Raw genomic sequence first — 25,223 nt, forward strand, 5'->3', positions numbered from 1 at the left:
ATTGCCATTTACAATTCCATTAGCTCTAACTCAAATAAATCCGAGACCTATTGTATTTTTAATGCTTGTTGAAAATGGGATAGATTTCAGCCCCCAGCCAGGTTTCCGGAATCGCCATACCTTGCAGGATGGCATTGACAGCCCAGAGGTAGGGTCCCCAAATTTCTGGTTCGACCCTAAATAGATCTCCAGAAATCTTATCTAGGTCAGGAGCTTTCCCAACAGGGAGCTTCCTGATAGCCTTAAGGACCTCGGCTGGGGAGAACACCAGATCCCTTATTCAGCATAGCCCTGAAATCTTTGCACTCCTGCAGGAGACAGAGCTGGATCTCCTTGCACTCTCAGAGATGTGGCTAGAATACATGTGAGGGCCTGACCTAGTGGTTTCCCTCCCCCTGAGTATAATGCCTGTACTTACAATCGGCAGGGCAACAAAAGAGGTGGGGTGTTGCGATATTTAGTCGCAGGACATTTGCCACTGAGAGAATAGTGGAGGAGAGGTTGGATGGGGCAGAAGTTTTGGGGATCAAGCTTGTACTCACTTCTTCTTGCCTGATAGTGGTAGTGGTCTACAGTCCTCCCCAGTCCACCCCCCTATACAATGACCTGTTCTATGAAGTGATGAGCGACATCTGCTCAAGACACCAACAAATCTTGATCCTCTGGGATTTTATTTATCATCGGGACCTGACTCCTAGTGACTGTACGTCCTGTAAGTTTGAGAAAGCTATGACTATGTTAGGATTGCACCAAATAGTGGAGTCTCCCACACACGAGAAGGGTCACACCTTGGACCTGATCTGGACCACGTCTTCAGCCAAACTTCACGCCGAGTGCACACCTTGCAGCTGGTCAAACCCTTCTTTGGTTAGCCTCTCACTCCCACTAGACAGCCGTCCTAAATATGCACCTGCAGGGTGGAGGGTAATACGGAAGTGGCGTAAGTTAGAAGACGCTAAGTTGAGGGAGGCACTGAATAGGACTTTAGTTCCTAGACCCTTTTCCGAGGAACTGGACTTAGAGTACGAAGCACTTTCACATCGGCTGACGCTAGCCATTGACAATGTAGTTCCTGCCCAGAGGGTAAGGATAATGCATAGCGTGATGGGGGCGCCATGGCACACACAAGAGCTTAGAGGGGAAAAACAAGTTCTCCATCAATATGAGCGATTATGGTGGAAATCCCCCGACCTAGAGTCTAAGGAGATATACGAAGCAAAACTGGCTCTCTATAAAGCCTCCATTATTAAAACCAAGTCCGCACACTACGAAGCGAGGATTAACGAGGCAAGAGATATGCAGAAAGAGACTTTCAGTGTACTCAGGGACTGAGTCGGCTGACCAAACTAAGGCCGGTCACCCACCAAGCCGACTGTCATAAAATACAGGACTCCTTCCTAACCAAGGTCGAAGACATAATCTCCGATATCAATAATATCTGCACAACCCATTGTCTCCTGTCAGTGGAGGAGGACCCCCTTGACCCTCAGGGCATCTCTCTCTCTCTGGTTCCCTGTGCTTGAACTACAGGAGTTAGCTCACATTGTGGCCAAAGTGAAATCTGGTTCACCAAAGGACACCTGTCCAACGAAGATGTTCAAAATGATCATCCCTTTTGTAGAGGCCGAGGGATTGTCTTTAATAAATCTCTCTCTGACAACAGGAACAGTACCACAGAGATTGAAGGACGCTATAGTGATTCCACTGTTGAAAAAAGCAGGGGCAGATATTAGGAATCTCAAAAACGTCCACCCTATAACCCGGCTCCCGTTCCTCGCTAAAGTGCTTGAACAACATGTACTTAGAGTTTTTTAGTCTTATGTTGAACAACATCGTCTGCTACATAATTGGCAAACTGGTTTAGGGCCCACAACAGCACTGAGTTAGTGATGCTCTCGGTGCTGGATGATCTGCGACTCGCAGCCAATAAGAAGAACCCCCTCAGCATTGATCTCTCAGCCGCTTTTGATACGGTGAACCATGTGCAGATACTTGCTTGTATCCAGCGGTGGAAGCTATAGTGAGTCCACTGTTCAAAAAAGCAGGGGTAGATTTTAGGAATCTCAAAAACTCCCACCCTATAACCCGGCTCCAGTTCCTCGCTAAAGTGCTTGAACAACATGTACTTAGAGTTCTCTCGTCTTATGTTGAACAACATCGGCTGCTACATAATCGACAAGCTGTGTTTAGGGCCCACAACAGCACTGAGTTAGTGATGCTCTCGGTGCTGGATGATCTGCAACTCGCAGCCGATAAGAAGACCCCCCTCAGCATTGATCTTACTTGATCTCTCAGCCGCTTTTGATACGGTGAACCATGTGCAGCTACTTGCTTGTGTCCGGCGGCTGAGAGTCACTGGGACGGTCCTCAAGTGGATCACTTCTTTTTTGGAGGATCAATTTCAAAGGGTGAAATTTGGAGACTGCTTGTCCAGGCAGGGTAATCTTCACTGGGGGAGTTCCGCGGGGTTCTTTGCAGTCCCCTTTGCTCTTTAACATTTACCTTCAACCCCTGATTGAGGCTCTGGCAAAAGCAAATTGTCAGGTGTTTAACTACACGGACGACACTCAGTTAAGGGAAACAACACTTACAACGCAACTTTTACAACGCACTACCTTTACAACGAAACTTTTAGAACGCAACATCCATTACAATGCATGCCATTACAATGCAACCATTACAACGAATGTCACTACAACGCATACCACAACAACGCATGTCATTACAATGCAGTCATTACTACGCATACCACTACAACGCATACCTACACTATCCAACACTTACCCTACTGTTGCACCCCCTGGAGTTAGAAATGTAATTTTTACCCCTACACTATCCAATACTTACCCTACTGTTGCACCCCCTGGAGTTAGAATAGTAATTTTTACCCCTACACTATCCAACACTTACCCTACTGTTGCACCCCCTGGAGTTAGAATAGTAATTTTCACACCTACACTATCCAATACTTACCATACATGCAATGTAATGGTATGCGTTGTAATGGTATGCATTGTAAATGTAGTATGCGTTGTAGTGGAATGCGTTGTACAGGTAGTTTCAAAGAATGCGTTGTAATGGCATGCGTTGTAATGGAATGGTTTGTAATGGATGTTGCGGTGTAAAAAATGCGTTGTAAAGGTATGCGTTGTAAAAGTATGCGTTGTAACGACATACATCCCTCAGTTAATAGTGTGTATTGACAATTCCCCTGACTCACAGCTTAATGTCCCGAACAGGGGTCTCCAACCAGTCGATCGCGAGCTACTGGTAGCTCGTCTTCCCTCTGAGAGTAGCTCTCGGTAGCTCGCCGTCCCTCTGAGAGTAGCTCTCGCTATCTGATTATTGCGACGTCATTTCAGCATTTTATTTTGTTTCCCTTTATTGTTTTTCACAGCTTTCAGCCCTTGCCTGCCCTCACACAAACCAGCAGCTCTGATTGGCTGAAGTGAGCTTAGCTGGGGCGAGGCGGGCTGAAGAACATGACGTTTTTCCTCTTAGTCATGCGTCACCTGTCCTTTCCAGGCTGGCACCGCTCTCCTCATTTACTTTCCATTTGGGCCTCCCGGAACTGCTGCTGCTGTGAGGTAAGTGGGCCCTTGATCGAGCTGTAACCAAGTCTCAACTCAGTGCATGCAAGGCCCTTTCGTTTTAATGTTGGCTGCCACTGCGCTTTAGGTCTACCTTCGGTAATAAAGCGCAGTGGCAGGCAACGTTAAAATTGAAAGTCCTTTCAGGTACTGGGCGGATGCTGCGGTGACATCCGATGGTGAAATGCAATGTTCTTGCCTGCTCTAATCCCCTTTCACTGAGATTACCACCTTTTCATTTGCCCTACGCAGTAGACAGTGAAAGCGGATTAGTCAGCGAAAGTCCATGCAAGTACCTTTGATTTTAAACATTGATTGATACCGTGCTTTATATCTGCATCAAGCAGGAATAAAGCGCAGTGGCAGCTGAAGTTAACATCAAAGGTCCTTGCAGGCACTGAACGTTACCACGGTGGCAGCCAGTGTGGCAGACAGTGTTTGCCTGCAGTGAACAGCTTCAAATTCATGCAAATGAAAATATGTAGCGCAGAGTAGTAACCAGTGAAAGTCTTTCATTGATTACTACACTGCGCTATATATTTGCCTTTGCATGATCTTGAAAGCTGTTTAAAGCAGGCCTGGTTTAGACTAGCATGCATGGACCTTTTCTTTTAACATCGCCTGCCACCGTGCTTTACATTTGCCTTAACAGACAGTAATAAAGCACAGGGGTTCCCAATGTTCAAATTAAAAGTCCTTACCTGCACTGTGCTGCTACCGCGTTTTTAATCCTGCTGCTATAACCGCTTCGATGCTCATGACGAGCTGAGGTCGTCATGAGCCACGGCGCTCCGGTGCTCATGACGAGCTCAGCTCGTCATGAGCCGTGGAACCAGGGCCGGTCCTAGGCCTTCTGAGGCCCTGGGCGAAAGGGAAGATGTGAGGCCCCTCTGAGTGACATCACAGAAAGTGACTTCGCAAATTAATTGGTGAGAATGTACGGCAAATCACCATCATACTCAAGCATCACGTGGCACACACTGTCATCTTTTTCCTCACGCATCCTAAAGCTACGAGAAAAGAGGTGTATTTATGACAATGTCACTAATGTATTTATGACATTCATAGACAGGGTACGCCTGCATCTGTTTCCCTCCTCTCCCTTTTACTCCACCTGTTTCACTCCAGCCATCTGTGCTTCTCTTGTCCCCTCCCTGTCTGTTCTTCTGTTGTCTACCCCTCTCCCCATTTATCTACTTGCATTTATTTCTGTCACCTCCTCGTACCCCACAAGCAATTTGCCCCATGTGCCATTACAGCTACGTTTCCTCAGCTAATGGGCACACCTGTGCGCAAGTCTGCTCCTGAAGCTGCATTATGACGTCTTGAGCCAGACCGTGAAAATTTGCACTGGTGCAAGACATGTGCAAATGCTTTAAGAACTTTTTTTTCTTCTTGCATCTTTAGGAGCAGACCAGACTGGGGGCCAGGTTGCAAGAATTGCCCCATGACCGAACAATTTTGCACCAGTGGCGGGCAATCTTGCCCCAGGGTTTGGACTGACCGAGTCAAAAAATGTAACTTCACTTGGTGCAGCGCTCGCACAGATCGGTCCCTGCAAACACAATTTTGAACTGGTCAGTTAACATCTGTGTAAATTGCAGCCTCAGCAGTACAAACGATTGATTTGAAGCAGGTCTCTTACCTTAACATACTGTACAGAACTCAACAACGACTCAACGGGGCCCCGACCGACTACTGCCTGCAGCCCTGCCAACGCGTCCAGATCCGAGTAGTGAGTGACTGACTGACTGCTCATGTATGTGTCACACTGAGCGGGGCTGGCCATAAAATCATGTCCAGGGCGTCATTGGTAGCGCTTTCGCGCGCTACCAGATTGACGGCCCTGGTACCCACTGTCACCCGCATCGGCAAGGCCGGCATCACGTCACGCCACCACCACTAAGGCAGCACCACCAAGCTAGGTGGTGGGCTGCGTGCGTCACGGTGCATGCGCACAGACAGTGTTTAGTGCTCCTTCCCTGCCTTAGTTACTGCCTGTGGCCCGGCCCCTGCGTGAGCGCGACAAGAGTGCTGTGCGCGCTGCGCAGCGCTTTTCCCACGAATAGTTTATTCCCGCAACTGCGGGGCAGGGGCCCCCCTGAGCGCGAGGCCCTGGGCAGCTGCCCATACCGCCCATGGCTAGGACCGGCCCTGCGTGGAACGCTCAGGTGCGGGGAGAATTCCCCTGCTGTGCTGAACGTTCCACAGGAGCCAATGCACCTGTGACGAGTTCAGCTCGTCATGAGCACAGGAGCGCCGTGCCTCATGGTGAGCTGAGCTTGTCATGAGCATGCGGGCGCTGTGCGCGCCCCCCACCACCCCAGCACAGCAGGGGAATAACCCCCGCAGCGAAGGGGTTATAGCACGGTGGCAGCCAACACAAAAATCCAAGGTGCTTGCCTGCACTGAACTGCTTTCATAGTCATGCACAGGCAAATATATAGCACGGTGCAGTAATCAGTGAAAGGCTTTCACTGATTACTACACCATGCTATATATTTGCCTTTGCATGACTGTGAAAGCTGTTCAGACTCCGAGCATGCACGGACCTTTGATTTTAACATTGACTGCCACTGTGCTTTACATCTGCCTTAACAGTAATAAAGCACAGTGGCAGCTGACGTTCAAATTAAAAGTCCTTGCATGTACTGTGCTGCTGCCGCCAGGGCCAGCTCTAGGTGCCACCAGGTGCTGACTTCGTGTGGGGGCGCCAATATTATAGTAAAGCACCTGCAGCGACTTTCCTGACATCCAGCAAATTTCAGCCAACAATAAAAATGTCACACTGGGTGATGAATGTACTTCTTGGAAAGAGAGAGCGAGAGATTGTGTAATAATCTGTAAACTAAGGTAGCACAGAGGGTTAACATGCCTGCTGCAAAGAAGGTGCAGATCAAAAAGTGCATATATAACATAATGTAAATAGGTCAGTGGGTTACTACTTTGGTCAGAGAGAATCCTAGTGTAGAACAGTGAGCAGCATGAAACCAGCAAGGTGTAGGCAGGCTGGACTGTTGTGATTTCCCCCAGTTGTTGCAAAATATGTTCATTTGGGTAGAAATAAATTATTTTTAGAATCCCCCAACCATGGTGTTAGTCTGGTTTAAAATCTATTTTTCCAATTCTGCCTCTCCTGACCAAGCACTCCTAAACTATCCTGCCTACTAGTATGGATAACATGTGACTCATATACCTTCTTGTCCTCTGTCTTATCTGTAACATTTCAATGATTGATTGTCTCTGTGTAATTGATTTTGAAGCTATTAATTGAAAGGTTTTGAAGCGTCTTGACAACACAAATTCAAAGTCATTCCTTTCTGTGTTTCTCGGGAACTCAAGTATTTTGTTCAAACCACGGTATGGGCTCTGAAGAAATTAGGCTTAAAGTCAATGAAACTGGGCGCGAGGGGGTCTCTCGATAAAATGTGCTAGTTTCTTGGGGTTTAGTAGCTCACAACGATTTTCACTGACCAGAAGTAGCACTCACTACACAAAAGGTTGGAGACCCCTGATCCAGAATATTCTCCTGTTCACCATGAACTGGATGACCTCTAAATCCATGAAGGTGAACCCAAATAAAACCGAAGTACTGGTTGCTACCTCAGGGGTCTCCCCCTGGTCATCCTTTTCTGGCACCTAGAGCTGGGCACCACTCCAATACCTGTGCCAGCCGTGCAGAGTTTGGGCATTAGGCTGGACACTGGACTGACCCTAAAGACCCAGGTGTCTGCCGTAGTGGGAAGCTGCATCGGACTGATGCAACAACGCGGGAAATTGTCGATCCTGTTGTCACCCGCTACCATGCAGATGGTGGTGACTGCATCAATCTTATCCCACCTTGATTATGGCAATGCAGTCTACATTGGTCTCCCTGGGAAACTCTTGGGGAAACTCCAAGTGGTCATGAATGACGCAGCGAGGTTGATCTACAAATTGCCTCGAAGAGTGCATGCCACCCCCCTGTTGCAACAGCTGCATTGGTTACCCATTAAACAAAGGGTAAGTTTCAAGGATCTGTGCATTGCACATAAATCCCAGTTTGACGAAGCATCCAAATACATTAAAGACTTCTTGAAGCCCTATGAGAGTGGACGTCACCTTTGTTCATCGCAGGCTAGCTTACTCGCATGTCCACGTTTCAATAGAGCCGTTTAGGAGGCCGGGCTTTTTCAATTACCATCTCCCAGATTTGGAACAAGCTACCGGGTGGTATGCGTAAGGAAGCCAGACTACTTCCGCTCCGGAGGAGACTCAAGACAATGCGGTTCACAGAGGCGTTCCGTCATGCCTACACCACTCCATGTTAAGTTTAGCTGCGTGAAAGGACTCTGGATTGTCTGACCCATGTTGTAGCGCTTAGAGACCTTTAGTGATTAGCGCTTTACTAATGCAATTTAACATAACATAACAGATCTTGTAAACCTCGTCTAAGCATGTCCCAGGGGTTGCTGAGGGGCTGCTAGCATTTATATTATTGCCTTCATCCACGGAGTAAAGGACTTGGAAGTGAGACTTCCATGTGGCAGCGGCAATATTTGGCTCTATAGCAGACTGACCTAGGTTGCCTTCTGTGCGCACTAATGTCAACAAGCATTTGCAATGCAATAGGTCTCGCATTTGCGAGAGTTTGAGCTATTGACATTTTAAATGATAATGCCATTTATTTACGTGTTGGTTTTCAAAACAGATAAAAAAGGCATTGCCATTAACAATGCCAATAGCTTAAACTTTTGCAAGTGCGAGACCTATTGCATTGCAAATGCTTGTTTAATCATTGCTGTCTTGCTCCTTCTGACAATAAAGTGATGTCCTTCTGCAACTATGCACTGTAGAGTAAATGTGAAATACGCACTGAAAAAAAGAAGAACAATATACAGTTTCCAAACATTTAATTAAAAAATGAATGTAAATCACAATCGACGTTTTGTGTGATTTAAAGGGTGTAGAAAGATGCTGGTGCATCCCTCCTGGCTTTGAATGAACTTCAGCAGTGCAATAAGTGCAGTGTGCCCTCATCAGCCACTTTGGATTTACGTGGAACATGAATCATTAAGGGTCAGAAAACTTCATGATTCATGAGCTCGGGTTCTCTTTAGTGACCTGCTTTTGAGACTGTAAACTGGTCTGGCAGATGGCCCTGTGACGTCACGACTCAACTGTAATGATTCACTAGTGAGCAGTGATTACACAACTAGACTAATGTGAACATTAGGTACCTGTTGGACCACAGATAATACAGACGTCCATGTATTGCAGTGCTTAGTTTGCAAAAATATAAGTGCCAGGGCCCAAGGTATCCCACTGTAGAGGGCACCATCTGCAGCTCCTGCCACTGCTGCCGAATGGCAGTGCCAGCATTACCTACTAACAGTCACATGTTAAAAACAAAATTGTGACATTTTGGACTACTGCAGGTCCCCCAAGCTGAAGGGATGGTCTGGAAGCCCAATTTTATCGCTCGTAATGCAATGAATTGCTAAACACTTGCGCTGAGCTCAAAACATAGCCTGACAGCGCCACCATGTGATCTGCCTTCAAAAACATATACCGGACTCTGAAATTAGGTGTGTTGGTACCGAGCACTGGCAAACATCGCCACAAATTAAGCAATGGTGTATTATAAAAATACTGAGGCTGAGCTGGTTCAAAGGATTGCGGCACACTGGGCACAGGGACTTTATGTCAAATCCCACTTGCCACTACTGGGGAAATCAGTGCCCACTTGTGGAGGTATTCACCGATCCTTGACCTACAGTGCGCCCTCTTGTGGTGGAGTCAGTGGTATTCACCGTTCCTTGACCTACAGTGCGCCCTCGTGTGGTGGAGTCCGTGGTATTCACCTTTCCTTGACCTACAGTGCCCCCTTATGGTGGGGTCTTTTCCTAGGCCAAATAGAAGGGTAAATCCTACAATTGATTCAGTGAATCAGGATTGTGATATGGCCCATCTAAATGCATGTATTTCTGACCCTAAGGGTATCTCAGGTGGGAGTATACATTTGTGAACGGGGCTCTTTGATCACCCGCAGAGCAAGTAAACCCAAGACATCTGAATTGAAATGTATTCTCGAAGCTGAAAAGGTTCATTTGAAATCCCACAGAAAGGTTGGGTAATGGCTGTAGGTGTTCCCTCAGCAGTGTTTGTTCTGACTCCTTTGAGCGGTCACGTGATCTGCCCCCTCCTTGACGCCATTTTACTTTTGACAGTCCTTGGCTGCCCACGTGACCTTTGCGGGGAATGAGATTTTGATATCAATTTATGATTATGATAAATTTAATAAAGAATCCCATTCATCTGTTTTGGACCGCTTGTATCTGTCATTGAGGAAAGGACCACCCCCGCATTGGTTAGACAAACCCCATTAACTGACGCCACTCTGAAGAACCACTTACAACTGATAAAGTTTAAGAGTTTATATAAAGTTATTTTTGAATGCGTTACAATCCACTCAGGATAAAATCTCAAAGTATACAAAATACAAAATCGGTTACAATATCAGCTGCTTAAGCTTCGGCGTGAAGTGGTTCCTTCTGCGTCATCTGCAGTAAGATAAAAATATCATCAAGTTAATCTGTCCCTACTCTATGCTACGTGACAATCCTACTTCGCAAATTTCTTCCCTAAAAAGGTGTCAGCAGTTTGACTTCCAAAGAAGTTCAAACTCTCTTAGCCTCTAAAGGAAATCTTAAGTTTCAGAAGCAGTACCCTATCTGCCTACCCATTCGCTCTCTAAGGGTCCTCGGCCTACTGCTCCCTTGCGCTCTGATGTCTCAGCGCATCTGCTCAAGGCATCTACCCTTCGCCCTTGCTCTGAGCAAATCGTCTCGCTGTTCCTAATCTCCCAATTGCTACGCTGATGGTTCTGCTCTCCTCCCCGGGGTGCTGTCCCTAAAATACACAATCACAGTGTGGGTGGAACGCCCCTTGACGCCCACCACGGACTTTCCCCGATGATGTCAACTTCCTGCTTCTTCCATTGGTCCACTCCTTGCGTCGTTCGTTAAGTTGACCCTTCTCCTTTGGATGTCATCTTCATCATCTCATCGTCGACTTTTATTGATTCTTTCAGATCGTGTAACATATGAATTTAGACAAGGCCTTAACTCTATGTCTCTTAACTTGACCCTGCTAGGTCCTGTGAATGGTCTTGTCAAAACATAGTCTACATTCAAAGTGTCTCTCCTCACGTTCGAGCAATAAGCTCCGTCCGGCATTGTCACCTTAAATCTAACAAGTGCTAGACTTCTCGGCTCTCACGTCCACATCAAGCTATTTACGACCTTCGCAAGCCCTCTAAATTACATACATTTGACTATGCTCCTTCGAACTCTTGACCAGTTAGGTTACAAACACAAATGACCTAAACTCTTCCAGCATTCCTACAGAAACCTTCTACACCGTATAACCTTTGGCATACATTTACATATTCGTACTTCAGCAAAAGCCCTAGTTATACATAAATACATTCTACATCAAATATATGAAATACATAGAATACGACTGCATAGAATATAACTTATGCATTTTCCTTGGTTACATCTTTATGTGAGGTCTCTTATATATTTATCCACGTTTCTCCGTTTAAAGTTACACATGTTTAAAGTTACACACGTACACGAATTCTACTGTGCACGTTCGATATTTCCTAAGCATTTCTACACATTTCTATATATATACCCATCATGTATACGGGTCTTCTAAATCTAATGCATTTTAACGTGTGAATACATTTACATTTCCTATACCATGTTATCACATTCATTGGCCTTTATACTATAATCGCCAACTTTACATTACGATATGCGTTTCATTCCTACGTTTATAACATATACGTCTAGATATGGTTACTATATACTTTGCATTCAAATTGCGCTCTCTCAGTTCCCCCCTTTGATGACTTTTAGGAGTCATCACTAAAAGCAATTTGAATATATCTCTTATACCGAACTAGTTACATCAGTTCCTCTTTTTATCGATTCAAGTGTTCTCAGATTTTTATACTGTTGATCTTGTAGAACAGCTAGTCTCCTTTCTTGGTCTCTCATCGATCTTTGTAACTGGTTCGACCTATACCATTTATACAATTTTACTAATCCTAATAATGTAATTATACAAATTAATACTATTAATACAGGCTTTAAAATATACCAAACTATATTTTGGCCTAGATTAGCAAACCAACTTCCAACCTTTCCCACTCCATTTCCTACTTTTTCCCAAACATTTATTTTTCATAAATCTTCAATTTCTTGATGAATCTGTGTAATGTTCTGTATGACTTTCTCAAGTGGTTTTGAATTATCAGGAATATAAGTACAACATTCCTGAACTTTCAAAGCTTTACAAACTCCGCCTTCTTTTGCTAATATTACATCTAAAGCAAGTCTGTTCTGTAAAACCATTGCTCTAATCGACTGCATCTCACCCTCTACTAACATTAATGATCTTGCAGTGCTGGCAGACAATCTATCCACGACTGTCGCTAACCTTCTAATCTTAACATCGTTAAGAATCAAACCTAACAACGGAAACATCGCTCCAAATACATCTCCTACTACTTCTGCATCTCCTACTTCCCTTTTCGTTCTCCTCGAAGCCTTTCCTTCTATCATTGCTAAATCCTTTGCATGATATATTTTGGGGAAGACAATTGCCAAGTAACACGAACCATACCAATTGTCGGGAAGTTTTACATAGGCATTTCTCCCACATACAAAATACACATTCGGAATAGCTTGCATCCCTTTCATAAAATCTTTTGTGTAGTACTCTAGTCTAAAAGAGTGCTCGCAACTAACTTCACCTACAAATTCACTCTCATAATACGTTTTGCTTCGAGTTAAACATAACTTTCCTTTCTGTGTTCTATCCAATGCTATTGGACCATTACTACCTTTCTTTTTATGTGCCTTCTCTTCTTCGGTCCAATCTATTTTCCATTGTCCTGACATTTTTAGAATCTTCTGTCGTCTGCATCGATCATCTACTTGTGCTATAAACCTTTTCTCTACTTCTGATACTTTGTAAGTCAGATTATTTCTTCGTGCATATGATGTATCTAATGTGTCCCAAGGAAGAAAGAATTTAGCTAGTCTATCTTCCTTTTTGTAGTAGTCCCACTTATTCATTTGCTTATAATTCGGAACTTCGGGCAGTACCGAATCATAATTTGAAAAGTAGTACTCAAATCCTTCTCTACCATAAAATATACTAAGCAGTAAACTACAAGTTATCCCATAAGTCAATGGGAGATGGTGATATCTAATGCCTTCGTCTACAGAAGCCGGCAATTGCATACAAACGTAGCAATCTTTGGCCTCCATGGCATCGATATATTCATACAATAATTTAGCATATGCATTCGACCTAAAGTTTCCCTGAGACTCGTCTATGTGTAATCTACGAGCTTCATCTGCAAGTAACGCCTTTTCACGTATAACATTGCTCTCCTCCTTCTTTCCCACAAGAGCAGGTTTCAAAGTCGTTACAATTTTTACATTTGCTATTCTTTTATCATTCTCATGTCCTGTCATGTAAGATATCGTTACTACTATGATTATGAGAGATATCACTATTGCTATAAGTGTACCTACTATACATCTAGCTTTTCGGTTTGGGTTGCCGTTCTCCATGTTATCAAAACAGCGTACCTCGTTCTCTAGCGAAAATTCCCTTTCCAGTCTTTGGTTGCTTGTTTGCTTTCACAGTCTTTAAAGTGCTTTTTATCAACAGATATCTTTTTCACCACAATGTCTTTTTCTCTTTTTAGCAGCAGACAACCCTAGCCCTTCTCCGTCCTCTAAATGTAATCCCTAATTTTATTCTTCTTTCCACTCGGCGCTAGGTTATCTTCTTCTTTATAACATAAGTACAAAAGTCTTTTATGCATCAACAATTATTTTCGGACCTGCAGCTTTCACAACAATAATTAACAGTTCAAAGCGAATAACTTTTTCTTCTTCTTCTGTCATTTGCTGACCAACTGTTGGAAATTGTAATCTTTTTAGCACTAGATCTTGAATTTTACTCAAACGTGGGGGTATGGGAAGTGTGAAAGTCAGTAACCCCTCAGTCTCGAGTCCAGGCGCCAACATCCATATCTCCACTGCCACAAATGGATCGAGATTGATTACTTTCACACTCTTCACTCTCCCAGATTTCTCTCCCCAATACATCTGCTAGATAAGTCCACTCTGGGGTGGCGTACCTTCTGCAGGGCACGCGTACCCTTCTCGATCTTCGTGGACTCTCAGTTCCTGAGTCTGTTGTTTCTTCCTCCTGATCCGATTCTTCAGCGATCGGGGCAAGAGTTCTTTCCTTTTTCCTTTCCGAACTTGGCCCTTTCCTTCTCTCCGGCCAACTGGCTTCGTTGCTTTCCGTCTTTCCGCTCCTTGTTCCAGGACCCGTCTCTTGGTCACTCTCAGTTTGCTCGATATCTGTGTCGGATTCCCAATTACTTTCTTCTCCTGAGGCAACTTCGGTCCCACTCGTGTCCTGACCTTCGTCGCCCTGTTCCAACACAGTTTCAGTTTCTTCGATCACCTCCACAGCTTGGCTTTCCCCCTCTATGGCTTCTCCGCTTCCCGCCGGATTCTCATCCGAGAGAGGAGCTGTGTCTTCTGGAGGTGCTGGCACTCTTCGGGTGTGTGAGGCATGTATCCAGTTTGGCAGACCTCCACACTTCACTGCGGTATTCGTTACAAGTATGACTTGAAACGGTCCTCGCCAACGCACGTCTAAGCAGTTCTTCCTGACATGCTTCTTCACCAGGACCCAGTCTCCTGGACTCAGGTCATGGCACAAGTCTTGTACTGATGGAACCTCTGCAGCCTGGACCTGGAGGGACACAGAATTAACGGCATCAGATAGTCCCTTGCAGTAGTCCAAGATCAAATCGTCTGTGATGTTCACTAGCGCTGCAGTCGGAACCGATGGCATTCTCATAGCTCTCCCCATTAGCACTTCATGTGGAGAGAGGCCTGTTCTTCTATCAGGTGTGCTACGTATACTCATAAGAACTACTGGAAGTGCGCCTGGCCAACTCAGGGATGTCGATGAACAAACTTTAGCCAGTCTGGACTTGATAGTACTGTTAATTTGCTCTACGATCCCTGAAGCTTCTGGTCGATAGCTGCAGTGTAGCTTCTGATCGATATTTAAAGCTGAACACAGCATCTTCACCACTTCGCTATTGAAATGAGTTCCTCTGTCCGATTCCAAAGAGGATGGCACCCCAAATCTTGGTATCAACTCTCTAAGTAACAATTTTGCTACTGTAAGTGTATCGCACCTACGTGTAGGGTAAGCCTCAACCCATCTAGAAAATATGCAAACAATCACTAGCACGTATCTGAGTCTGTTGCATGGAGGCATTTCTATGAAGTCAATCTGCATTCTATTGAAAGGCCCCCCAGACCTTCCTATGTGACTCAAGGTAACTGGTGTTCTCTTTCCCACATTTAGTTGCTGACAGATCGTACATCGCTGACACACTGCTTCTGCCGCTACTCTAAATTTAGGGTTAAACCACGTTTGTCTGAATACTCTCACCATAGCATCTCTTCCTATGTGTGCTGATCCATGCAATTTCCTTGCCATTGGACTAACAAGCTCATTTGGTAATACTGCCCTTCCATCGGCAGAAACCCAGAAATTCATCTCACTTTTTTCACACCCTGCTGTTTCCCAGCTCTTTTTCTCATCATTTGGTGCATTTTCCTGTACAGCCCTCAATTCATCCCACGTATCCACCGTGTCTAACAACATGGTCAATTCAGTTCTTTCCTGGATTCCCCCCACTTTTGCATCAGTGTGAGAATATCCCTGCTCTGCGCAGTAACGCGCTACCTCATCTGCATATTTGTTTCCTAGTGATACAAAGTCCGTATTTTTTGTATGGGCTACACATTTGACCACAGCTATGGCCATAGGTTTTTGCAAGGCCTCTAACAATAGTTTCACGAATTCTCCATTCCTAATAGGAGAACCCGAGGAGGTCATATAACCTCTTTGAGACCACAACTGCCCGTAATCATGAACTACGCCGAATCCATACTGACTATCGGTGTATATGGTTACTCGAAGTCTATCGCCTGCTAAGCAAGCACGAGTCAAAGCCACAATTTCAGCTACCTGTGCGGAGTGTACTCCTTCCAGGCAAGCGGCTTCTATAACTCTGGTAATCGTGCATACTGCATAAGCTGCTCTCAGCTGACCGACATCGCTTCTTACGCATGAACCATCGACGAAGAAAATTTTGTCTGGGTCTGTCAATGGCTCATCTACGATATCAGGTCTCGGTTTGGTACATAGTTCAGTCACATCGAGGCAGTCATGTTCTGTACAATTGTCGTCGTCCACTTCATTCGGAAGTGGCATCAAGGTTGCAGGATTCAAGACAGAGCATCTCTTTAGGGTCACATTCTCGGCAGCCAGTATGACCTGCTCGTAGCGTGTGAGCCTGCTATTCGTCAGATGCTGAGTCTTAGTCCTGGTCATTAACAGTTCTACAGAATGTGGTACATACACTTCTAACTGATGTCCCATAACTACGCTTTCAGATCGTTCAATGCTGACACCCGTTGCAGCTACGGATTTGAGACATCCGGGCAACGCTGCGGCTACTGGATCTAATGTAGCCGAAAAGTACGCCACTGGCCTGCGCGCATCTCCATGGACCTGTGCTAATACCGCTAAAGCGCATCCCTCTCTCTCGCAGCAGTAAAGCAAAAAAGGTTTGGTGTAATCGGGCATTCCTAAAGCCGGGGCACGACATAAGTCCTCCCTCAGCTGCAAAAACGCCATCAAACAATCTTTGTCCCATGGTACCGGATCACTTACTCCTTTGTGCGTCAGTTGTAATAACGGTTTTGCCTTCAGTGAAAAGTTTTCTATCCACTGTCGACAGTAACCGACCATGCCTAGAAACATCCTGACTTCTCTTTGTGTCGTAGGCGCGTTCATTTTCATAATCGCCTCTATTCTGTCTGGAGACACCTTCCGCTTTCCCTTTTCAATCCTATGGCCCAAGTATTGCACCTCAGTCTTACAATATTGCAATTTACTTGGAGACACCTTGTGCCCGTTCTCGGCCAAGTGATTTAACAAGGTGATGGTGTCTTCTCTGCAAGCTTCCTTAGTTTCTGACGCAACTAGGAGGTCGTCTATGTACTGGACTAGAACTGAATTCTTGGGCAGTACCAGACTCTCAAGATTTCGTTTCAATAACTGGTTAAAGATCGATGGGCTCTCTGTATACCCCTGAGGGATACGACACCATGTTAAGACGCGATCTTCCAGCTTGAAAGCGAAAAGATACTGGCTCTCTTCGTCTAACGGTATCGAAAAGAAAGCCTGACACAAATCTATCACGGTAAACCATTCAGCTTGGAACGGTATCTGAAACAATATGACTGATGGATTCGGTACCACTGGACAACATGAGACAACAATGTTATTAATCTTTCGAAGATCCTGCACTATTCTGTATTTTCCACTAGGTTTCTGCAAACCCATGATCGGGGAGTTACATGGACTTCCCACGATCTCCTTCAATATTCCCTGCTTAATCATGGATTCGATCACAGGCTTTATTCCTGCAATCGTCTCTGGCGTTAGCTTATACTGTGGCGTTCTTGGATACTCAGCATGGGGTCTTACCAAGATTTTTACCGGTTCCACTCCTTTGATCAATCCAATTTCTTCCCCAGTAAAATCCCATACCTCAGCTGAGACTTTCTCCCTCAAGTCCTGCGGAAGCTCCTCCACTGTTAAGGTAGGATAAAGTTCCACACATTCCCTTGAGTTTACAACTTTAAAATCAGCGTCCTCATCATTGGTCTGCACTTCTACTCCCTCAGGTGTGCAATGTATTGTGCAATTTAGTTTGCACAGCAAATCTCTCCCTAATAAGCACACAGGACTAGAGTCGCAGATCACAAACTGATGTTCGTCACTGTAATTCCCTATCCTTACTGACACTGGTTTGGTCAAGGGATTCGTCATCCTTTTGTTCGCAACTCCTACCACCTGAACCGTTTCTCCTGATATTGGCAGACCCGGGACTACCGCCGATCTCAACGTGGATCGAGTGGCCCCCGTATCCACCAAAAAGGTCGTAGGACATCCCGCTATTTCCGCCTCTACGTATGGTCCTCTCTGATCTACTTCCAAAGCGGCTCCTAGAGTACAATCTTCCTCCCTATTCGCCCGCTGCCCTGTAAGAGGATCAACGTAGTAGCATTCCTCTCCTCCTACAAACAATGGCATCTGTCTGTAGGTTTTCCCTCCGTTTGTGATGCGAGGTGGTTGAGGAAACGGGGCTCGAGGAGTCTGAGTCCCCCCTTTGACAAACCTGCCCTTCGGGACTATGGCTCCCTTAACCACGTTGTTCTGGACCTCTTCCTCCTCCTGCTCTAATTCCCCTGACTCAACATTGTAAGGACACTCGCGTCGCCAGTGTCCCACCTCATTACACTGATGGCATCTCGTCGTCTTTTTCAGTGTCGCGATATCCATTCTCGGTCTCGGTCTTTCTTCCTCGTCTCTGCTCTGATTATTCTGTTTCTTTGCCTGCGTTCCTGTTCCCTGCTGCCGCGGTTTATCCTTTCCAGCAGCTTGCATTTGCACTAACATTAACTTTTCTTTAAGCTTCTTTGCCTTCGAGTCTATCTCGTCACTACAATACCTTGCATACCTCAGAATTTCATCTAAAGGTTTGTTCTGCCAACAGATCAGATGCTGTTGGATCATTAGGCATATTTCTGGTCTCAATCCTAAGACAAACTTTGAAACAAACTGTCCTATGTCCTTGGGATCCATCACATCTAACCCGCTGTATTGCTTGAATGCTTTCAGCAATCTCTCGTAAAACTCATGCACTGTCTCTTTCGGCTCTTGGGTAGTCCGATCTATCTTTACCCAGTCTATGTCTTGCACCGGCACTTTCTCCTTTAGCCACGTTATTACTCTCTCGTATTTTTCCATGACTCTATCAGATGGACCATTCGTCCTGGCGTCTCTTGATGGCTCACAAGTGGGCCATTCAACACTAAGCTTGCACGCCGTCCATAGGTCTCCGGGTACTACGATATCGAACAGTGTGTTCAAATCGATCCACAGTACCTTCGAGATCTTCACAAACCTTTCTACCTGCTTATACCACTCGACGGGATTATCCCTAAGCTTTGGGAAGGAATTGGTGAATGCCGCCAAATCCCCCCTACTCCAGGGCACATGAACGTAGCTTCCATTCGCGATTTCTCGCAAAGGGAAGGCTTCCATTCGCATCAAGCCTGTGTCCTGGGAGCCCTCAAGTACACTCCGTCTAACAGAGCCCTTTCTGGACCATCTTTCCTCCCATCTATCTAGATCTCTCCATATTCTGATACTTACGATCAATTCCCTTATGTGTACTTTCAGCGCGATCGTTCTGCGATCATCCAAATCCTGATCCGTGCAAGTTAGCCTATGGTTACTCTGTAAAGCCTTAGTTCGTGACAGGTCTACCATGTACCTGTTTGCTAAATTTGATAAGTTCTCATGAACTGTCCTCGCTCTCCGAGTAATATCTTTGGATAGAAACAGTATCTCATCTGGTGTATACGAGTCTAATCTCTCTAGTGCCACTGTGCCATCAATCAACTCATCCAGATCTGCCTTCAAACTCATCACGTCTAGCCGTTTTGCTTTTATTTCAGCTTTCAGCATTTCAGTTCTATGTTCCTCTCTCATATCCCTCTCACCTCCACTATGCGCCCTACGCCTGAGCACAGGTGAGTTATGAGGAGTCTTCCTTCCATCTTTTCGTTCCCACCCTTCTAGATCCCAAGCCTTTCCATCTCCACGTGGGGTATGGTGGAATAATGCTCCGTCCCCCAACCCTATGTTCCGATTTTTAGGCTCGGTTTCTCCAGATGTGAGATAGGATCCACCGTTCGGTTCTAACCCATTATAACTTGCTTGTTGTCTGGTGTCGCTTAATAAGATGAAAGGCCCTCGCCGGTCTTCCGTGTTCCCGTGATCTCTTTCGTGATCACCGGATGCATGGCGAGACGTTTCGCGACTCCCTAAATTCTCATGACTCCTTCCACCATCTCCGGATGCATGTCGAGACACTTCGCGACTCTCCATGTTTCCGTGACTCCAATGTCTCACATTCTCACCTGGGGCATGGTGTGTGCACCTAAAGGTATTCTGGTACTCCTGTGTCCTACGTTCCCCTTCACTGAAGGTGACGCGAGGCACTTCGCCACACCCTGCACTTCTGTCTTTGCACATTAGCCTGTTGCTGTTATCAGCAGGATAAGTATCCCTTCTGCTCTCTTGGCTTCCTCTCTCCCACTCGGGGCTGCTTTCGCCGGCTCCACAATGAGAGAGAATCCTGTTATCCTGCTCTCTCCACTCGGATCCCGTTTCTAAACTTTTATTCCGAGCCTCTTCGGCAGCGTCCCATTCTCTCAGGTATTCCCTTAATTCCTTATGGGTTTTTGGTTTAGGACCCCTCAAATCCATTGGTCCTCTTCGACCTCCCTGTTCTACCCTGGGACCCGTTGCGGACTCTAATGGGGTACTCCGACTTATTGGTGCTCGTATTTGCCTGTGGGAATTCATTGTGGCATTCCTATTCTCCTCTTCTGCTCTTTCATTGTCCCATCGTGCCTGTTCCTCCTGCTGGACCCCTTCCGGGTTGTAGATTGACACAATAGGGCCTATGGTGACCGGAACCTGCAAAGCGTCTGGCATTTGGTACGACCTGGCACATTGCGTCTCCGGCACCTTCTGGACCACAAATCTTCCCACTACTCTCTGTTCAGAACTAGTTTGGGGTATTTCCTCAGTCTTGTTAGCGTCCCACTCTGTTACTGGGATCGACCTATACTCCCCCCACCTAGCTCCGTCCGTTTGCGGTAATATGGGACTCGCAAGTTCACCGCTGTATGGAGGTGGTCTATCTGTTAACAACCTTTCTATTAGATCCTCCTCCGACTCACTTTCCTCATCATCTTGTTCTAGAGGTTTCCTTTCTCCCGTAGCCTCTATCATGGTGAACAGTTTGTCCGCTTCTATCTTTTGTACCCTCCATTTCTTAGCTTCATCGTCCCATTTAGCATCCTGCACTGCTTTTACCGATCTTCTCACTCTTTCTTGTCGCCTCTTTACGCCCCTTTCGTGTGCTGTTCTAAACCACACACCAAGAGCTTCAAATTGTGTTGGCCTCGGTAGAGGTCTCATTGAAAGCATCGTCGCCTTCAGTTGGTTCAACACTTCTAATTTAAACGTTCCAAATCTTGGAAACGCTAGTTCTTTTTGCCCTTCGGTTAGCCTGTGCCACTCGGAAATCCATAATATCGAGTGTAGGCCTACATTTACTGCCATATGATATGCAGGTGTGCCTTCTGGTGGAGCTTCTTCTCCGGCATATAAATTTCTCCTTTTCTTTTTAAAGATTTTTCCTAAACCCTTAAAACACTTCATTTTGATAACGTACGATATTTCTTACTTATTTGCGTACTTGATAACAACCACCAATCCCTGTACGACTCTCGCTAATCAGCCTATCCCAGCACGGTTCTATGCTAACCGACCAATCTCAGCGCGGCTCTACGCTGACGTCACTTCTCCCTTCTTCAGCAGCTTCCCTCGTTCCTCAACTCGTCTCACGATCTCATATGCGTTTTCATTCATACACTGAAAAATGACTACTTCCGTCCAAGCGATCACTTTTCTCTGACTGCACGGCCACAGTCTAACTGTAATTGCTACCTCAACTGGCACAGCGTCTTTCCTCTTACGGTCGGACACTTGCCTTAACTGATAGGTTACTTACACGCAGTAAACGTACGACCAGCGTCCGCTACTCATTCACTCACACATACGCTCCCCCTATCATCGGTCTGTCGGGAAATCAATGGTACCTCATGACCCCCTTTCAATGGTAGACAAATTACTCTGAGTGTTCGATACACCCGAACCACTTAAGTCCTCTGGACATATGATTTCATCCGGTTGCGCGCGCTCACAACCTTCCCCCAATCACACTACAGGCATTCAACTCCGCTTGACATTACAACACAGGAACAACATAAAACACCGCAATCTTACAACGCATGACCCTTATACTCACTCTCGACCGACTCTGCTGCTTTTCTCTCGACGTACCGTCAGCACCGTCTTCGGCTGCAATTCTTCTTCTGGTCGACGATGACTAGGGACCTTGGGGTAAACTAACCTGGCCTAGGTCGTCTTCCTCAAGAAGATAACCATCATTTCTCTGCTACCAACTGCGGGGAATGAGATTTTGATATCAATTTATGATTATGATAAATTTAATAAAGAATCCCATTCATCTGTTTTGGACCGCTTGTATCTGTCATTGAGGAAAGGACCACCCCCGCATTGGTTAGACAAACCCCATTAACTGACGCCACTCTGAAGAACCACTTACAACTGATAAAGTTTTAAGAGTTTATATAAAGTTATTTTTGAATGCGTTACAATCCACTCAGGATAAAATCTCAAAGTATACAAAATACAAAATCGGTTACAATATCAGCTGCTTAAGCTTCGGCGTGAAGTGGTTCCTTCTGCGTCATCTGCAGTAAGATAAAAATATCATCAAGTTAATCTGTCCCTACTCTATGCTACGTGACAATCCTACTTCGCAAATTTCTTCCCTAAAAAGGTGTCAGCAGTTTGACTTCCAAAGAAGTTCAAACTCTCTTAGCCTCTAAAGGAAATCTTAAGTTTCAGAAGCAGTACCCTATCTGCCTACCCATTCGCTCTCTAAGGGTCCTCGGCCTACTGCTCCCTTGCGCTCTGATGTCTCAGCGCATCTGCTCAAGGCATCTACCCTTCGCCCTTGCTCTGAGCAAATCGTCTCGCTGTTCCTAATCTCCCAATTGCTACGCTGATGGTTCTGCTCTCCTCCCCGGGGTGCTGTCCCTAAAATACACAATCACAGTGTGGGTGGAACGCCCCTTGACGCCCACCACGGACTTTCCCCGATGATGTCAACTTCCTGCTTCTTCCATTGGTCCACTCCTTGCGTCGTTCGTTAAGTTGACCCTTCTCCTTTGGATGTCATCTTCATCATCTCATCGTCGACTTTTATTGATTCTTTCAGATCGTGTAACATATGAATTTAGACAAGGCCTTAACTCTATGTCTCTTAACTTGACCCTGCTAGGTCCTGTGAATGGTCTTGTCAAAACATAGTCTACATTCAAAGTGTCTCTCCTCACGTTCGAGCAATAAGCTCCGTCCGGCATTGTCACCTTAAATCTAACAAGTGCTAGACTTCTCGGCTCTCACGTCCACATCAAGCTATTTACGACCTTCGCAAGCCCTCTAAATTACATACATTTGACTATGCTCCTTCGAACTCTTGACCAGTTAGGTTACAAACACAAATGACCTAAACTCTTCCAGCATTCCTACAGAAACCTTCTACACCGTATAACCTTTGGCATACATTTACATATTCGTACTTCAGCAAAAGCCCTAGTTATACATAAATACATTCTACATCAAATATATGAAATACATAGAATACGACTGCATAGAATATAACTTATGCATTTTCCTTGGTTACATCTTTATGTGAGGTCTCTTATATATTTATCCACGTTTCTCCGTTTAAAGTTACACATGTTTAAAGTTACACACGTACACGAATTCTACTGTGCACGTTCGATATTTCCTAAGCATTTCTACACATTTCTATATATATACCCATCATGTATACGGGTCTTCTAAATCTAATGCATTTTAACGTGTGAATACATTTACATTTCCTATACCATGTTATCACATTCATTGGCCTTTATACTATAATCGCCAACTTTACATTACGATATGCGTTTCATTCCTACGTTTATAACATATACGTCTAGATATGGTTACTATATACTTTGCATTCAAATTGCGCTCTCTCACCTTCTCGGCACCAGAGACTTGCAAATATAGGACAGGCCCTCATCTAATTGTTCCCTCTGGGCCTCTGCGCCCTCGGTGGCTTTAAACACCTGCCTGGCCCTTTATTTGCCGCTCAGTGTGACTTGTGCTGGGCAGAAGGCAGCCTCGAAGAGGTTGGTACACGAACTTCAGTGGAAAGGTCGCACTGTGTGCTGTTCTGTTCACAACCACGGAATATGCTGGGAGTTCATTGCGAGCAGCCTTTTCATGGACACATCACAATCCGGTGTGTTTCTGTCCAATTACCAAAGGGCTCGACAACTTATTTTTCAAAAAAATTCTGAATTGCTGAACAGAAACAGAACTGTTAAAGGGGTGAGAGACGAATAGGCATCACTGGTTCCGGTCATGGCTGGTTTCAAAAGATGGGAATTGCGGAGTGTGATGTGTGCATTTGTGCTGTGCCTGTGCAGTCTATCTGTAAACATTGTGTGATCCTGGGCAAACTACCAGCTCATTGTACCTCTGTATAAAACACACTCCATAGAGACAGGGTAAATGATGGTGTTACTTTGTACATATAACACTTCCTCTTGAGCTTTGACTGCACCCCTAAGAGAGGTGAATGGGCCCACCTCATGCTCCTGCTGTGTTCACATATGCAGGGTTTCTTCTCATGGGCCCTCTGTAGGTCTGCTGGATTTGTACTGTTTTGACCATTATCTGCAGTTCTCTGGCCAGTGCTAAATTTGAGCCGGTGGCTTTCAGGGCTCGGCACCGCATCTAAATTGCCGGCTTAAGACAGCCAGCCACATGGTGGTGACGTTTGGCCAATATTGTGAGGAATACAACAACAGTTGTTTAATATTTGTATATACATTAAAAATTATGCATTCCTGCCACCCAAAGCTACAAAAATAGCTTGGATGTCAGATATTAGTTATCTGTAACGTATAAAAATTCTGAATTGCCATTAGTAGCAGGCTGCTGTGGTCTCCTGACAAAGGCCCTGGCACTTATTTATTCACAAATCAAGTACTGCCTCTGAGGAAATCTCTTTGTGACCTGAATGAAACACCTGCACCAGGTACTGTTGTACAGGAGGCTTGGATAGCAGCGCCCTGATGGAGCCTATGGCGAAGGGGAGGGGGGGACCAGGGGTGTCTGTGTCTGTGGGGCTAAACTCTCATGCAGTGAGTGAGGTCCCCTGGGGTCCAGAAACACTATGGAAACCACCTCAGTCTCACAAGGGATGCACAGCCAGGTGGTCAGGTCTGGACTTGCCACGTGAAGTGCTGAGTGGACAGGAGGCTCCTCTCAGGGCAGGGTGAACAGAGGAACATTCGGCCCTGGATGGAAGAGCACACACCTGTCTCACAGGAGCATCTAGGACCTGCCGCTCCTGAGAAATAGGGCCCCCAGGCAGTGAGCCGGACCATAACATAGAGCAATATTTGATGAACTTCTTATCTGAACTGCATAAAACCTGTGGCCTTTCAACCAATAAAGATGAAAAGTTGTGCTGTTCAGTCAAACCGAATTGTTATTCCAGCTTCAAAAACAATCTTCTTGGGTGGGTTTGGGAAACCCTTTAAATATTACTAGAGCCGCGTGCTCTCTTGTGCAGTAGGGCGGGGGATTATATTACAACCATTCCTAGTTCTGATAGTTGTCCTTTGTGAAGGCCTTACGGACGTTTTTGCAGGGCCGAAGTTA

General features: G+C 45.5%; 1 protein-coding gene across 1 annotated transcript in view; it reads right to left on the bottom strand.

Moving 5' to 3' along the window:
* ADRA1D (adrenoceptor alpha 1D) overlaps positions 1-25,223 on the bottom strand; it is a 295,229-nt gene that overhangs the window by 65,692 nt on the left and 204,314 nt on the right. The window lies entirely within an intron of this gene.

The sequence above is a fragment of the Lissotriton vulgaris genome, chromosome 3_2 (genome assembly GCF_964263255.1).
Source record: "Lissotriton vulgaris chromosome 3_2, aLisVul1.2, whole genome shotgun sequence".
Lineage (NCBI taxonomy): Eukaryota > Metazoa > Chordata > Amphibia > Caudata > Salamandridae > Lissotriton > Lissotriton vulgaris.